The following is an 18,113-nucleotide window of genomic DNA, read 5'->3' as shown; positions in this document are numbered from 1 at the left end:
ATATTAACATATGCCATTTTCCCCTGTAACAGCACTTCTGATGAGGCACTATGTATGCAGACAGGAATATGCGCCCTGTGTGTTTTTGAGATGCAAGTCCAAGTCGATTAAATGGCGGGAAATTAGCAAGTCCAACATGCGAGCGAGACAATTTCAACAACAACTGTGAGGAAATCCACTGGAAGAAGCCTTAGGGGGGAGAATGTGTTGGGCGATTATGACTTTCCCTGGGGTTTGATACAACCCATGTCTTTAAGTGGCTGTAAAACAACAACAAAAACACCAGGGGTAAACACACACACACACACACACACACACACACACACACACACACACACACACACACACACACACACACACACACACACACACACACACACACACACACACACACACACACACACACACACACACACACACACACACACACACACACACACACACACACACACACAGCAGCACAGCTTTGAGGAAGCAGGAGGTAAAAGTTGGGCAACATTATTACAGCTAATTGGATTAGGACCATTACAGAGGGAAGATGCAGAGCTATTGACTAGAGCTGATAGAGATGGAGGGAGAGAGGGGAAGAGAGAGAGAATGAAAGATAGAGGGAGGCCATACTGTGTGGCTTAGAAGACTGAGGCACATCTGCCTGTAATTCCCTGGCTGGATCAGAGAGGAACGGAGGGCTGAGGAGTTTCAATGGAAATCTGGGATTTGATCCGCACCCACTAAAACCATGGGAACTACGGCATATGGAGGAGAGGAAAGAGAGAGAAAACAGAGAGAGAAAGAGAGAGAAGGGTAGAGGTAGAGAGCTTACGGTGAGGACACTTAAGGCTTATCTAAACACCTGCTCTCACTGACAGAAGGTAAAGGACAGGGAGCATAAGATAGACACAAAGGCACACACACCTGTTAGTGTGGACACACACACACCTGTTAGTGTGGACACACACACACCTGTTAGTGTGGACACACACACACCTGTTAGTGTGGACACACACACACACCTGTTAGTGTGGACACACACACACCTGTTAGTGTGGACACACACACACCTGTTAGTGTGGACACACACACACCTGTTAGTCTGGACACACACACACCTGTTAGTGTGGACACACACACCTGTTAGTGTGGACACACACACACCTGTTAGTGTGGACACACACACCTGTTAGTGTGGACACACACACACCTGTTAGTCTGGACACACACCTGTTAGTCTGGACACACACCTGTTAGTCTGGACACACACCTGTTAGTCTGGACACACACCTGTTAGTCTGGACACACACCTGTTAGTCTGGACACACACCTGTTAGTCTGGACACACACCTGTTAGTGTGGACACACACACCTGTTAGTGTGGACACACACACACCTGTTAGTGTGGACACACACACACCTGTTAGTGTGGACACACACACACCTGTTAGTGTGGACACACACACACCTGTTAGTGTGGACACACACACACCTGTTAGTCTGGACACACACACACCTGTTAGTCTGGACACACACCTGTTAGTCTGGACACACACCTGTTAGTCTGGACACACACCTGTTAGTCTGGACACACACCTGTTAGTGTGGACACACACCTGTTAGTCTGGACACACACCTGTTAGTGTGGACACACACACCTGTTAGTGTGGACACACACACCTGTTAGTGTGGACACACACACCTGTTAGTGTGGACACACACACACCTGTTAGTGTGGACACACACACACCTGTTAGTCTGGACACACACACACCTGTTAGTCTGGACACACACACACCTGTTAGTGTGGACACACACACCTGTTAGTGTGGACACACACACACCTGTTAGTGTGGACACACACACCTGTTAGTGTGGACACACACACCTGTTAGTCTGGACACACACCTGTTAGTCTGGACACACACCTGTTAGTCTGGACACACACCTGTTAGTCTGGACACACACCTGTTAGTCTGGACACACACCTGTTAGTCTGGACACACACCTGTTAGTCTGGACACACACCTGTTAGTGTGGACACACACACCTGTTAGTGTGGACACACACACCTGTTAGTCTGGACACACACACACCTGTTAGTCTGGACACACACACCTGTTAGTGTGGACACACACACCTGTTAGTGTGGACACACACACACCTGTTAGTCTGGACACACACACACCTGTTAGTCTGGACACACACACACCTGTTAGTCTGGACACACACCTGTTAGTCTGGACACACACCTGTTAGTCTGGACACACACCTGTTAGTGTGGACACACACCTGTTAGTCTGGACACACACCTGTTAGTGTGGACACACACACCTGTTAGTGTGGACACACACACCTGTTAGTGTGGACACACACACCTGTTAGTGTGGACACACACACCTGTTAGTCTGGACACACACACCTGTTAGTCTGGACACACACACCTGTTAGTCTGGACACACACACCTGTTAGTGTGGACACACACACCTGTTAATGTGGACACACACACCTGTTAATGTGGACACACACACCTGTTAGTCTGGACACACACCTGTTAGTCTGGACACACACCTGTTAGTCTGGACACACACCTGTTAGTGTGGACACACACACCTGTTAGTGTGGACACACACACCTGTTAGTGTGGACACACACACCTGTTAGTCTGGACACACACACCTGTTAGTCTGGACACACACACCTGTTAGTCTGGACACACACACCTGTTAGTGTGGACACACACACCTGTTAATGTGGACACACACACCTGTTAGTGTGGACACACACACCTGTTAGTGTGGACACACACACCTGTTAGTCTGGACACACACACCTGTTACTCTGGACACACACTTGTTAGTCTGGACACACACACCTGTTAGTGTGGACACACACACCTGTTAGTCTGGACACACACCTGTTAGTCTGGACACACACACCTGTTAGTCTGGACACACACACCTGTTAGTGTGGACACACACACCTGTTAGTCTGGACACACACCTGTTAGTGTGGACACACACATCTGTTAGTGTGGACACACACACCTGGCCTGTGGAAAGTTTATTTTGCCCTCCGATGGGCTCAAACCTAAATCAACCTCAATGATCAACAGTACCCGAGAGAGTGTGGGGGGGCAAGAGAACGAGAGAGAGAGAGAGAGAAAGAACAAGGGAAGAGGGAGATGAATGCTAAAGGGAGGAGAGAGTGAGAGTATGTGAAGGAGGAGAGCGAGTGAGAACTGTGTTTATAAGTCGTCTAGGAGCCAGAGTGGAGCTATGGGCTAACACAGCCCAGCATCAGTTACAGCAGGGACAAACAAACACCCCCTATCCTGTTTGGACTGTAAAATACTGCTTTGCGAGAAACCACGCAAATACCTCCTATGATTGATCACTAAGCATGTCCATGTTAAGTATGTTGTTTCCTGACAGATATACATTGAAAAATGTCTGGAAGCTTTCAAAATGTGTGTAGCTTCACTTAACAAGGTGTTTCACAACAGTCCTCCTCCACAGTCGATGTGGTTCTCTCCCGAGAAGTAACAAGCTGAAGTTGAGTGTAATAATGTCTGGAATGTGTGTGTTGAGTGTATAGGAATGTAGAGCGTTCTGTCGTCAGAGTGAGAGAGCACAAACATTATTCTTCACACATTCTAGAACTTAGCAAGGTTATTCTGTGCTTACAGAAGCCTTGAAAAGGTTGACTGTGTAAACACTACTGTGATATTCTTAAGACAACAAGTCAAACGAGGGTCACCATCCTTCTCTCTACCTTTCCATCTCTCTCTCTCATGTGTACCATTCGGGGTGGCAGGTAGCCTAGTAGTTAGAGCGTTGGGCCAGTAACCAAAAGGTTGCTGGATCGAATCCCCGAGCTGACAAAGTAAAAATCTGCCGTTCTGCCCCTGAACAAGGCAGGTGGACACTGTTCCCCGGTAGGCCGTCCTTGTAAATAAGAATTTGTTCTTAACTGACTTTCACAGTTAAATAAAGGTTAAATAAAAAAAGGTTAAATAATATATATATTTTTTAAATTCTCTCACTTTCTTCCCTTTTGCCCTCTGACAGACTTTCTTCCTGACCTAGATAACTTTCTCTCTCCCCGTCTTTCTCTCTCTCCCAGTCTCTCTCTCTCTCCCCGTCTCTCTCTCTCTCTCTCTCCCCGTCTCTCTCTCTCTCTCTCTCTCTCTCTCTCTCTCTCTCTCTCTCTCTCTCTCTCTCTCTCTCTCTCTCTCCGTCTCTCTTTCAGTCTCTCTCTCTCTCTCTCTCCTCTTCTTTCTCTCTTTTTGTCTCTCTCTCCCCGTCTTTCTCTCTCCGTCTTTCTCTCTCCGTCTTTCTCTCTCTCCCAGTCTTTCTCTCTCTCCGTCTTTTTCTCCCCGTCTTTCTCTCTCCCCGTCTTTCTCCGTCTTTCGTCTCTCTCCGTCTTTCTCTCTCTCAGTCTTTCTCTCTCCGTCTTTCTCTCTCTCCGTCTTTCTCTCTAGTTAAATAAAGGTTAAATAAAAAAAGGTTAAATAAAACAAATAAAACAATTCTCTCACTTTCTTCCCTTTTGCCCTCTGACAGACTTTCTCTCTCTCCGTCTTTCTCTCACCCTCTCTCCCCTCGTCTTTCTCTCTCCCCGTCTTTCTCTCTCTCCGTCTTTCTCTCTCCCCGTCTTTCTCTCTCTCGTCTTTCTCTCTCCCTCTCTCTCTCTCTCTCCGTCTTTCTCTCTCCCCGTCTTTCTCTCTCTCCGTCTCTCTTTCCGTCTCTCTCTCTCTCTCCGTCTCTCTTTCCCCTCTCTCTCTCCCCGTCTCTCTCTCCCCGTCTCTCTCTCCCGTCTCTCTCTCTCCCCGTCTTTCTCTCTTTCCGTCTCTCTCTCTTTCCGTCTCTCTCTCCCCGTCTTTCTCTCTCCCAGTCTTTCTCTCTCTCCGTCTCTCTCTCTCCCCGTCTTTCTCTCCCTCCGTCTCTCTCTCCCCGTCTCTCTCTCTCCCAGTCTTTCTCCTTTCTCTCTCTCCGTCTCTCTCTCCCAGTCTTTCTCTCTCTCTCCGTCTTTCTCTCTCCGTCTCTCTCTCTCCCCGTCTTTCTCTCTCTCTCCGTCTCTCTCTCTCTCTCCGTCTCTCTCTCTCACTGTCTCTCTCTCTCCGTCTTTCTCTCTAGTTAAATAAAGGTTAAATAAAAAAAGGTTAAATAAAATAAATAAAACAATTCTCTCACTTTCTTCCCTTTTGCCCTCTGACAGACTTTCTCTCTCCCTGTCTACTCTCTCTCTCCCTCCCCGTCTTTCTATCTCTCCTTCTCTCTCCGTCTCTCTCAGTCTCTCTCTCTCAGTCTCTCTCTCTCTCAGTCTTTCTCTCTCCCCGTCTTTCTCTCTCTCCCGTCTTTAAATCTCTCTCCGTCTTTCTCTCTCTCTCCGTCCCGTCTTTCTCTCTCCCCGTCTTTCTCTCTCCCAGTCTCTCTCTCTCCCCGTCTCTCCCAGTCTTCTCTCTCTCTCTCCAGTCTCTCTCTCTCTCTCAGTCTCTCTCTCTCTCAGTCTCTCTCTCTCAGTCTCTCTCTCCCCGTCTCTCTCTCTCTCAGTCTCCGTCTCTCTCTCTCCGTTCTCTCTCTCAGTCTCTCTTTTCTCTCTCAGTCTTTCTCTCTCCCAGTCTTTCTCTCTCTTCTCTCTCTCCCGTCTTCTCTCCGTCTTTCTCTCTCCGTCTCTCTCTCTCTCTCTCTCTCCTCTCTTTCTCTCCGTCTCTCTCTCTCTAGTTAAATAAAGGTTAAATAAAAAAGGTTAAATAAAATAAATAAAACAATTCTCTCACTTTCTTCCCTTTTGCCCTCTGACAGACTTTCTCTCTCCCCATCTTTTTCACCCTCTCTCCCCCGTCTATCTCTCCCTCCGTCTCTCTCTCTCTCTCCGTCTTTCTCTCTCTCCCCGTCTTTTTCTCTCTCTCCTCTTTCTTTCTCTCTCCCGTCTTTCTCCTCTCTCTCTCCGCTCTTTCTCTCTCTCCGTCTTTCTCTCTCTCCCCGTCTTTCGTCTCTCTCTCCCGTCTTTCTCTCTCCCAGTCTCTCTCTCTCCCCGTCTCTCTCTCTCCCCGTCTTTCTCTCCCTCAGTCCCCTCTTTCTCTCTTTCTCTCTCTCTCAGTCTTTCTCTCTCTCAGTCTCTCTCCCAGTCTCTCTCTCTCAGTCTCTCTCTCTCAGTCTCTCTCTCTCTCTCTCTCTGTCTCTCTCTCTCTCAGTCTCTCTCTCTGTCTCTCTCTCTCTCTCTCTCCCCGTCTTTCTCTCTAGTTAAATAAAGGTTAAATAAAAAAAGGTTAAATAAAATAAATAAAACAATTCTCTCACTTTCTTCCCTTTTGCCCTCTGACAGAGTTTCTCTCTCCCCACCTTTCTCTCTCCCCGTCTATCTCTCCCTCCGTCTCTCTCTCTCTCCGTCTTTCTCTCTCTCCCCGTCTTTCTCTCTCTCCCCGTCTTTCTCTCTCTCCGTCTTTCTCTCTCCCCGTCTTTCTCTCTCCCCGTCTTTCTCTCTCCCCGTCTCCTCTCTCTCCCCGTCTTTCTCTCTCTCCCCGTCTCCCTCTCTCCCCGTCTCTCTCTCTCCCAGTCTCCCTCTCTCCCCGTCTCCCTCTCTCCCCGTCTATCTCTCCCTCCGTCTCTCTCTCTCTCTCTCCGTCTTTCTCTCTCTCCGTCTTTCTCTCTCTCTCCGTCTTTCTCTCTCTCCGTCTTTCTCTCTCTCCCCGTCTTTCTCTCTCCCCGTCTCTCTCTCTCCCCGTCTCTCTCTCTCCCCGTCTTTCTCTCTCCCAGTCTCTCTCTCTCAGTCTCTCTCTCTCAGTCTCTCTCTCTCAGTCTCTCTCTCAGTCTCTCTCTCTCAGTCTCTCTCTCTCAGTCTCTCTCTCTCAGTCTCTCTCTCCCCGTCTCTCTCTCCCCAGTCTCTCTCTCTCAGTCTCTCTCTCTCCCCAGTCTCCCTCTCTCCCTCTCTCCCCGTCTCTCTCTCTCCCCCCGTCTCTCTCTCTCTCTCCCCGTCTCTCTCTCCCCGTCTCTCTCTCTCCCGTCTCCCCTCTCTCCCCTCTCTCCCCGTCTCTCCCTCTCTCCCCCGTCTCTCTCCTCTCTCTCCGTCTTTCTCTCTCTCTCTCCCCGTCTTTCTCTCTCCCCCCGTCTCTCCCCGTCTCTCTCTCCCGTCTCTCTCTCTCCCCGTCTCCCTCTCTCCTCTCTCCAGTCTCTCTCCCGTCTCCCTCTCCCCGTCTCTCTCTCTCCCCGTCTCCCTCTCTCCCTCTCTCCCCGTCTCCCTCTCTCCCCGTCTCTCTCTCTCCCCGTCTCTCTCTCTCCCCGTCTCTCTCTCTCCCCGTCTCCCTCTCTCCCCGTCTCTCTCTCTCCCGTCTCTCTCTCTCTCTCTCTCTCTCTCTCTCTCTCTCTCTCTCTCTCTCTCTCTCTCTCTCTCTCTCTCTCTCTCTCTCTCTCTCTCCGTCTCTCTCTCTCCCCGTCTCTCTCTCTCCCAGTCTCTCTCTCTCCGTCTTTCTCTCTAGTTAAATAAAGGTTAAATAAAAAAAGTTTAAATTTGAAAAATAGAACAATTCTCTCACTTTCTTCCCTTTTGCCCTCTGACAGACTTTCTTCCTGACCTAGATAACTTTCTCTCTCCCAGTCTCTCTCTCTCTCCCCGTCTCTCTCTCTCTCTCTCCCAGTCTCTCGCTCTCTCTCTCTAAAACACACATAGACAGAGAGACCACACCACAAGAACAGCTGAGGACCTCAAGGCCAGACTGTAGTGTATTCAGTACAGAAGGCCGTGAAGGAAGCAGCTATCTGAAAGAGGAATCATGAATTCCCCACTCAGCCTCTCCCCAGGACACTTCCAACGAGGTCATTTCCTGTGCCCAGGGTTATTCCCAAAGCACCACTTCCTGTTATAGGGACAGCGCCCTGTTGAGAGATGTGTGTGTGTGTGCAAACGAGATATTGTGTGTGTGTACGCGTATGTGTGTGTGTCCTCGACTGCAAGACTCAGCCCCACGTGCGTGTCAGAGGAAGTTACACAGCTATACTCTGCACAGAAATCAATCAAGGAAAGAGCACCAGAATAGAAAGGCACCAGTTTCAACAGGCTAGCACACACTCAGCTCTGTCTTCCTTCACAGAGTTACATATGAATAACAACAGGCTAGCACACACTCAGCTCTGTCTTCCTTCACAGAGTTACATATGAATAACAACAGGCTAGCACACACTCAGCTCTGTCTTCCTTCACAGAGTTACATATGAATAACAACAGGCTAGCACACACTCAGCTCTGTCTTCCTTCACAGAGTTACATATGAATAACAACAGGCGAACACACACTCAGCTCTGTATTCCTTCACAGAGTTACATATGAATAACAACAGGCTAACATACACTCAGCTCTGTTTTCCTTCACAGAGATACATATGAATAACAACAGGCTAGCACACACTCAGCTCTGTCTTCCTTCACAGAGATACATATGAATAACAACAGGCGAACACACACTCAGCTCTGTATTCCTTCACAGAGTTACATACGAATAACAACAGGCTAGCACACACTCAGCTCTGTATTCCTTCACAGAGTTACATACGAATAACAACAGGCTAGCACACACTCAGCTCTGTCTTCCTTCACAGAGTTACATACGAATAACAACAGGCTAGCACACACTCAGCTCTGTCTTCCTTCACAGAGTTACATATGAATAACAACAGGCTAGCACACACTCAGCTCTGTCTTCCTTCACAGAGTTACATACGAATAACAACAGGCTAGCACACACTCAGCTCTGTCTTCCTTCACAGAGTTACATATGAATAACAACAGGCTAGCACACACTCAGCTCTGTCTTCCTTCACAGAGTTACATACGAATAACAACAGGCTAACACACACTCAGCTCTGTCTTCCTTCACAGAGTTACATACGAATAACAACAGGCTAACACACACTCAGCTCTGTCTTCCTTCACAGAGCTACACATTAATAACAACTGATAGAAGGTGGATGAATGGATGGATGAATGGTGAATCCTGAAGAGATCAGACAGATTGATGGACTGCATTGACATAGTTGCAGCAGTAACTAAGCACATTGGAGAGAAATGCATTGGTTGCATCATGGACATCTGGCAGACCCAGGCAGATGCATGAGATTTCTTCAGCAAATTACAGTATCGTGTAAATTACAATTACCTGTAAATTTAACCAAACACATTTAACATTCAATATCTCAAACAAGCTGCCTTGCACAACCAGACAAAACAAAGAATTGGGACCCTGACAATCAATGTGTGAGATGTCATCACATGAATAAAAACAGTCATTTCAGAGAAAATACATGTCCAACAACTCTCAGAACCTAAAACCTAATCCAGCTCTGAATGAAGCTATTCCGTCTTCTTCTATGGTCAGATTACATCACCGACAGCAGACAACCTACAACGCCACGGCAATAGGGCCATTATAAAAGACAATAGGCGCCAGTGGTCATGGAGCCAATCTCTAACAATGTCCTAAGGGTCAATAAACCAACCACAGAATGAGCCATGAATCGACAGTCTCTGTGTGGCTGGACAGCCTAACGCACTCACCCCAGGGTGAGATGTGTCTGAGTACATCCAGGGTGTCTTTAATAGGGAAATTGAAATTGATTTGGACCTGTGGTCCCACGCGCTGTTGCTGACTGATAATCCACACTGATAATCAGCTATTGATTATGGTGGAGCGTTGTGGTGGCTTGGTGCTTTAGTAGACATTTGGGATATGCACTTACGACAGGTGAAATGTTGACGTCCTCAGCTAGACAGTGTCCACACAAGCATGTGGTGGGAACACACACAAGCAGCACCAGCTAAAGGTCTGTTGTGTTATGGCTCATTTAGTGAGTTGGGGCTCATTTGCAGATGTGATACACAGACACATATTAAGAGTATACTCTATACCAGTGGTTCCCAAACTTTTTATAGTCCCGTACCCCTCCAAACGTTCAACCTCCAGCTGGGTACCCCCTCTAGCACCAGGGTCAGCACATTCTCAAATGTTGTTTTTTGCCTTCATTGTAAGCCTGCCACACACACTATATGATACATCTTACAGGACCAGGGCACAAACGATATAATAATAATCAATTATATTGCTCTACTTAACCATCTTACATATAAAACCTTATTTGTTCATCAAATTGTGAATAACTCACCACAGGTTAATGAGAAGGGTGTGCTTGAAAGGATCATTTTCCACACACAGTCTGTGCCTGTATTTAGTTTTCATGCTAGTGAGGGCCGAGAATCCACTCTCACATAGGTACGTGGTTGCGAAGGGCACCAGTGTCTTAACAGGGCAATTTGCCAAGGCAGGATACTCTGAGTGCAGCCCTATCCAGAAATCTGTCAGTGGCTTCTGATAAAATTACATTTTCACAGAACCACTTGTTTCAATTTTGATGAGGCTCTCTTGTTCAGATATCGGTAAGTGGACTCGAGGCAGGGCATGAAAGGGATAACAAATCCAGTTGTTTATCATCCGTTTCGGAAAAGTACCTGCGTAATTGCGCACCCAACTCACTCAGGTGCTTCGCTATATCACATTTGACATTGTCCATAAGCTTGAGTTCATTTGCAAACAAACAAATCATACAATGATGGAAAGACTTGTGTGTTGTCTTTGTTAATGCAACAGAAAAGAGCTCAAACTTCTTAACCATAACCTCAATTTTGTCCAGCACATTGAATATAGTTGAGGAGAGTAATCCTCCTGTAATCCTAGATTCAGATTATTCAGGTGAGAAAAACATCACCCAGATAGGCCAGTCGTGTGAGAAATCAACAAGCAGTCAGACAAGTAAAAATGATGGTCAGTAAAGAAAACTTTAAGCTAGTCTCTCAATTTAAAAAAACGTGTCAATACTTTGCCCCTTGATAACCAGCACACTTCTGTATGTTGTAAAAGCGTTACGTGGTCGCTGCCCATATTAGTGCATAAAATACACGAGAGTTCAGGGGCCTTGCTTTAACAAAGTTAACCATTTTCACTGCAGTGTCAAAAACGTCTTTCTAGCTGTCAGGCATTCCCTTGGCAGAAAGAGCCTCTCGGTGGATGCTGCAGTGTACCCAAATGGCGTCGGGGAGCAACTGCTTGCACGTGTTACCACTCCACTATGTCTCCCTGTTATGGTTTTTGCACCATCAGTACAGATACCAACACATCAACCACCAAAGTCCATTTGATATCACAAAGCTGTCCAGAACTTTAAAAATATAATCTCCTGTTGTCCTGGTTTCCAGAAGAGGATGTCTTCCTTAATTGACCCCCAATAAATGTAACAGACCAGGAGCTGTGCCAGGCCCAACACGCCTGTTGACTCATCCAGCTGTAACAAATAGAGTTCACTGGCTTGTATGCAAAGCAGTAACTGTTTCAAAACATATCTTGCCATGTCACTGATGCGTCGTGAAACAGTGTTGTTTGATGAAGACATTGTCTTTATAGTTTTGTTTTGTCCTTTTCCCCCAGCATTGTCCCAGGAAGAATTTAGTCCGCCACAATAGTATGGGGCTTGCCTGTCCTAGCCACTCAGTAGCTCACCATAAGACACTTATAGCACCTTCGTATTAATGGTATCTGTTGCTTTTATACATGTCTTACTACTCAAAAGTCGTCTTTATTCGCGCTTAAAAAACTCTGTGGTTTATTTTTTCAAATTGTCACGTTTCATTTCTAAATGTCTGCGCAAGAGTGAAGGTTTCCTGCGAGAGAGTAACGGTTAACGTGATTGGATGTTAATTATTGGACTAGGCTACCTGTATTTGACATGGTGTTATTTCACTGAACACCAGATGGATTCATTTTATTTTTGGCAGTGAAACGAGGCTACTCAGGCGAGAAAAAAAACTCACCCAAATGTATGGCCCCGTTGAAAAATATAAATGGACTGTTTGAAAATGTGAAGAAAAAAATTATATATAGATAGATTTTATTTAAAAAAGTGAATCACATTTTTATTTGGCGTACCCCCGACGGCATTGTGAATACCTGCTGTATACCATATATACACACAGAGGCTCCCCCTATACCCTCCATACTATTCCTCTCCCATATGGGACTTCAGTGCTCTCAACTCAAACCCAGCCACCTTCAAAGCAAAGGCTGCCTCGTTCCCTCTCCCACTTCCTCTCTCTGTCGTTCAGCTCCAGTCTCAGTTCCTGTTTACCTCCAGCCCAACAGTTCTAGCAGAGAGGTATTTGAGGAGTTTATAACCTCAGGGGGTTCAGCTACAGCCTAGGTGGTCTCTCTCTCCCACAGGAGGAAAACAGCCCTGGAAAACGTGATTGGTTGTGATACGTAACATATGTCGCCTGGGTCACGGGTGGTTGCAATGTTAACACAATTAAGGCAAGAGTACACCTCCTGCGATGCATGCTGGGAAAATGTGAGAATTGAAAAGGTTATGTAACTGGATCAATTAGCATGTATCGTTAGTAAAGACACCTGTTAACAGGCCCAGGGTGTTCTATGAGTCAGGACTGGGGAACTGGTCATGTGGAGTTATGGACTAGCCTGCATCAAATTATGGTCCTGTAAATGTCAGGGGGAGACGTGGGTTGAGCGTTTTAAAAGAAGGACATGAGAGCATAGACAAAGAAACAGACATGCTCACAAATTGTTGTAACACTCACACACACAGAAACACACACACACTCAAATATGAAGGCACGCACACACCCACATACCCTCAGGTGACAAACAGCAGGTGAATCTATTTATTTAAACAGCAGATGGCCATGGCCTGCGGTCAGAAACTGAGAGAGAGCGGGGGGGGTCCAGAGGAGTAGGGATCTAGCCGTGTTACAACATGGGTTTATTAATAGCAGAACTGTGGAAAACAGATGCATAAATAACCACCAGGTAGAGTGGGAACAGGCGTGTCCAATAGCGCACATAAAACATTCCATGGAAAGCTGTCGGAATCCCTGGAAAATACACATTTTCCACGGAGAGATGATGAACGGCATGACAATGTTCCGACCAAAACACAACCACAACACATCACATGAACATAATCATCATCATTAACATTATCATCATCAGTAGGCTTGGGCGGTATACCGTATATACTGTATACCGGGCTGTTTGGAAATAGCCAAGGGATGGTTTTTCAATAGCGTCAATACCTTTGAAGTTTTTCAATAAATGTTAACATTTGTAGCTGCTTTTTAAGTAAATACATGCAGTCAACTTGTGCAATACTTTAGGAGATAAAGCAGATCGCGTTCACCAGTCACATTATTTTACATTATGAAGCATATGTAGTTCCCCAGAACAGCTGGGCCAGTCACGTGTTTGTTTGTAAACAGCACAACAGGAGAAAGCAGGAGCAGGTGAGTCCAGCTGTGTATTGACAGGAGTCAAACTTTATATTGAAAGTTGCTTCAATAGAGTGATCAGAGACGTGCAAATATATTTTTCCTTTACAGAAAATGCATTGCATGACAATAAGTATGTGGACACCTGCTCGTTGAACATCTCATTCCAAAATCATGGGCACTAATATGGAGTTGGTCCCCCTTTACTGCGCGCTACGCACTCCAGCACTCCAGTTCTGTGAGGTTGTGTGGCCTACCACTTCGCGGCTGAGCCATTGTTGCTCCTAGACGTTTCCACTTCACAATAACAGCACATAATGTTGACTGGGGCAGCTCTAGCAGGGTAGTAAGTAGACAAAGTGACTTGTTGGAAAGGTGGCATCCTATGATGGTGCCACGTTGAAAGTCACTAAGCTCATCCACACATGCTCCATTAGCTCCAGACATCGACTCATACAATTCAAGGTATTACACTATTCCAAAACCAAACTGCATATGATATTGTGTGATAAATGTCAGGCTGCGCAGGTTACACTACTCCACTGCTTTGCCCTATGCTCTAGCTTGTATGGTTATTGGTGTGGAATTTGTAGGATCCTCTCTGAAGTTCTGGAGACTTCAATAGACCCAGACCCGCTTCTGATAATCCTGGGAGTGTCCGATTCCCTAAACGGATTAACCAACCCCCCAAAACAACTAATCTCTTACAGTCTCATTTCAGCAAAAAAAATGTATCTTGTTGTTTTGGACAAGGAGGGAAGCGCCCTCTACCAAATTATGGCTCAGCGAATTGGCAAACACTGTACACTTAGAAAGAATTAGATATATTCTGAACAATAAATTATCAACATTTGATCAAATCTGGCAGCCTTTCCTCTCTTACTTGGTGGACGAGTCGGCGCTGTGAATTTGTACATTTTAAGGCACTCTCAATTGTATTATTTGAATCTACCTTTGGGCAGCATCTGCTGGCCCCGCCACCCGAGCAGTTGGGGGGGAATAAGGGGGATAAGTGGGGGGGGGGTGACATCTACCCTCTTTCTTTCTACATGTCCTTGTTCTGTATGTCTTGTTTTGTAATATTTGTTTTGTACCCAGAACTCTGGGTCTTGTTGTTCCTGTCTACTCTTTTATGTTTAGATAAGAATTGTATACCTGTCTTTTATACCTATACAACATTCTTGTGTGTGTTCAATAAAAAATATTATTATTCTTTTTTTTTTTAAATCACTAAACTCTTCAGTAAGGCCATTCTACTGCCAATGTTTGTCTATGTAGATTGCATAGCTATGTGCGTGATTTTATACACCTATCAGCAACGGGTGTGGCTGAAATAGCCAAATCAACTCATTTGAAGGGGTGTCCACATACTTTATCATATAGAGTGTACATTAGGGCAGCACATTATGCAAAATAATTGCTTCCTTTTCATCAGATGACAACAGAAGTGCAATGCTATTTGGCTGGCAGCCACACAAGTAAATGAGCTTAAACACTGCATGGCCATCAATGTTTATCATAGAAAGAATGTAGCCAGCTTAAAGTTAATCTTGCATTTTACTGGAGAAAAGTAGGCTGGATACACCGACAAAAGTACCCGAGAAAAGTAGCTACACATCAGTCAGAGCGCTGTCTGGTGCCCGTTTGTGAATTCTTATCCCAGTGGAGAAGTGCAACTGAAGCACAAAATTAGTCTGATGCCGAGCAGAAATAACAATAACAAGCATTTTTGATCTGTGTTAACAAAACGCAGCAAGAGATTTATTGTGCATTTTATATTTTTTTCCTGCGTGAAAAATATAGAATTCTGCGTTAGCACGACTCACAACTTTAACTTGCTACTTATCTAAGTAAGTTATTGAATAAATAAGGTGATGGGGCATCACATTTTGTAAGCTTTCTGCCGTGTTCAAGGAGTCAAAGCCCTTTGGGATGAGTCATCTGTACAGCTGCCACTTCTATGATATTCTGTAACTCCTGCCTATATACTATCAAATTAAATCACATTTTATTTGTCACATACACATGGTTAGCAGATGTTAATGCGAGTGTAGCGAAATACATGTGCTTCTAGTTCCGACAGTGCAGCAATATCTAACATGTAATCTAATAATTCCACAACAACTACCTAATGGAATATGGAATGGAATAGAATAAGAATATATAAATATATGGATGAACAATGACAGAGCGTATAGGCTACGATGCAATAGATAGTATAGAATACGGTATGTACATATGAGATGAGTAATGCAAGATATGTAAACATTCTTAAAGTTACATTATTAAAGTGACTAGTGTTCCATTTGTTAAAAGTGGCCAATGATTGCAAGTCTGTATGTTGGCAGCAGCCTCTCTGTGCTCGTGATGGCTGTTTAACAGTCTTATGGCCTTGAGGTCGAAGCTGTTTTTCAGTCTCCCGGTCCCAGCTTTGATGCACATGTGTGAGCTGGATTGCCTCTTACTTTCATTTGCGCTCATTAGCATATTTAGCTTGCAGCTTCCATGGAAAGTCACTATTACTTGTGCTAATTTTGTTAACATTCTGGTACAGATGACCAATGGTCTTTTTTGTGTTTCTTGGCGCCCCCTTGTGTATTAAGTCGGTTATACCGTAAATCCTGGGCCGAGAGAAGGACGACCGTATAACGATATGAAAATCTGGATACCAACCATCCCTAATCATCTTCATCATATCCATTCTTTATCCTCATATCCATGCTCACAATAACAGTTATTATCCCACAAACCTCCATAGCACACATAAAATACCACAGGCGGCATTTGAAATAGACAATTCAGTCAATAATAATACTCTGCCTTGCTTTTCAACCTGAACTTCTTCAGATATTACTTTCCTACATTTCAATGAAGAACACTTTTAAGAGGAACACTTTTAAAAGGAACAAAAGAACCATAAAAAACAGTCAAATGTCTCATTAGGTCAAATCACCTCAATTCAACCTGTCCTTTCATAACATTAAGAACAGCTCAGCTTAAAAAGGTCAGCCAGAAGCCCTGAGCAGTGAGCGCTGGCTGACTGGGGTTGTTCACTCTCTGGGACAGCCTGTTCTATTAAGAGTTCTCATTTTTAAATGGAAGGGAAGCGTTTTCTGAGGCTCCCGCTGCTAGACCACTGGAAGTGAGAGAGATACCTTACAATTGGCTCATTCATCCCCCCTCCTCTCCCCTGTAACTATTCCCCAGGTCATTGCTGTAAATGAGAATGTGTTCTCAGTCAATTTACCTGGTAAAATAATAAAAAATCCCTGTCTGGGTATAGCAGGGATGTTATTATCCCGACAGTATCCCTCCATCTGAGAGGTCCCTGAGAGCCTCTCCTTACAGGGATGGTATGAGGACAGAGGAGCAGAGGAGTCGGGATCAAGCCGGGATCGGCATTCCATAGGGAAACATTTGGGAACATTTTAGTGTTTCAGATGTGTGGGAAAAGGTGAGTTGTTCTGGGTAAAAGGTCATGACTTGAACTAAACTAATTCTAGAACTCTTTCCAGAACTAAAGGTGAGGTTATGAAATGAGAATCGGACTGTTCTAATTCAATTCCCATTATCTGTCCATTTCCACACCCAGCCCCCACTGTACACCTCAACATGTGTCCCATATCCCTCTGAGGCTAGAGAGCTGGGTCCCACCCAGATGAGGGGTGTGTCTGTCTGGCTGAAGACCCAATAGATATGGCTCCTCCCCCAACCGTCTGGGACCTCCCTCTAGGCGGGCGCCACGGCATTGCTGCAGCCCAGCGGAAAGATAAGGCAGCAAAGTTTCCATGACGATAGCAACAGAACCCATTAAGATTCCAGGTTCCTAATGGAAAACAGTTACACCTGTAACCTGGTCACATGACCCGTCCCTGCTTTAACCTACTGTAATGAGGTTCTTTTAATGAAATATAGAGGCTATTAAAGCCACTGTCCTCTTTAAACACAAGAGATTCATGTTAAAGGTCATTCATGTTTACCTACTGTATGACTCAAGACAAGAGCTATTGATTTAATGATGCGGTTCAGCTCCTATGTTGTATGGTAATTCAACTGATTGTATGAGACAGAAGCAGCAGACAGCACCAGAGATTTTGTTGTGGTTGTGTTTGAATGAAAAGCGCACGCATGAACAGAAATACACGCACGGACACACACACACCTATACCAACAGTCAAAGCTCATTTTGAGCTCTCCCTTTATCTAATTAAAAGCAAGGCATGCTGGGTAAGCCAAACCAACAAACAGACGAGTGCAGGCCTTGAAGTCTGATTAGAGAGTCGACAAGGAGTCGAGGAGAGACTTCATTATAAAAACACAGACACTGAAGACTGACGTCTAGACAGACAGACAGACAGACAGACAGACAGACAGACAGACAGACAGACAGACTATCTGTCTGTCTGTATAGACATCAGTCTGTCTGCCTGTCTGTCTGTCTGTCTGTCTGTCTGTCTGTCTGTCTGTCTGTCTGTCTGTCTGTCGTGTAGTGTATAGACGTCAGTCTTCAGTGTCTGTGTTTTTGTGTCTGTCTGTGTCTGTCTGGAATCTCAATAAAAACAAAGACCAATGGAAATGACTGGTGGTTTATAGACAAACAAATGATGCCGTTCCTGAATGAGTGTATAGAATGTACGGAAGTCACATGGTGAGGGAGTAGGTTGTTTTGTAGGTCTTGATTGACTCAGTGACTGGGAGAAATGAAGAGAGCGGGAGGGTGGGAGGAGGGTTGTTTTGATTGCTGAATGCCTTGTTTACAGGTTACAGACTCCTTCCTCCGTCCACCCCTCTCCTCCCTC

The 18,113-nt window shown here is 45.4% G+C and overlaps 1 long non-coding RNA gene across 1 annotated transcript; it reads right to left on the bottom strand.

Annotated features, from left to right (window-relative positions):
• Window positions 1–1,036: 1,036 nt before the first annotated feature.
• Window positions 1,037–1,748, bottom strand: LOC127931381 (uncharacterized). The gene is made up of 3 exons (XR_008140919.1): window positions 1,718–1,748; window positions 1,362–1,483; window positions 1,037–1,131 (listed from the first exon to the last, which is right to left on the bottom strand). It is a non-coding gene; the product is annotated as an uncharacterized LOC127931381 (long non-coding RNA).
• Between the last annotated feature and the right edge of the window lie 16,365 nt (window positions 1,749–18,113).

Source organism: Oncorhynchus keta, chromosome 8 (assembly GCF_023373465.1).
Source record: "Oncorhynchus keta strain PuntledgeMale-10-30-2019 chromosome 8, Oket_V2, whole genome shotgun sequence".
Lineage (NCBI taxonomy): Eukaryota > Metazoa > Chordata > Actinopteri > Salmoniformes > Salmonidae > Oncorhynchus > Oncorhynchus keta.
The sequence above is the reverse complement of the archived record's forward strand: the minus strand, read 5'-3'. Positions and strand labels throughout refer to the sequence as shown.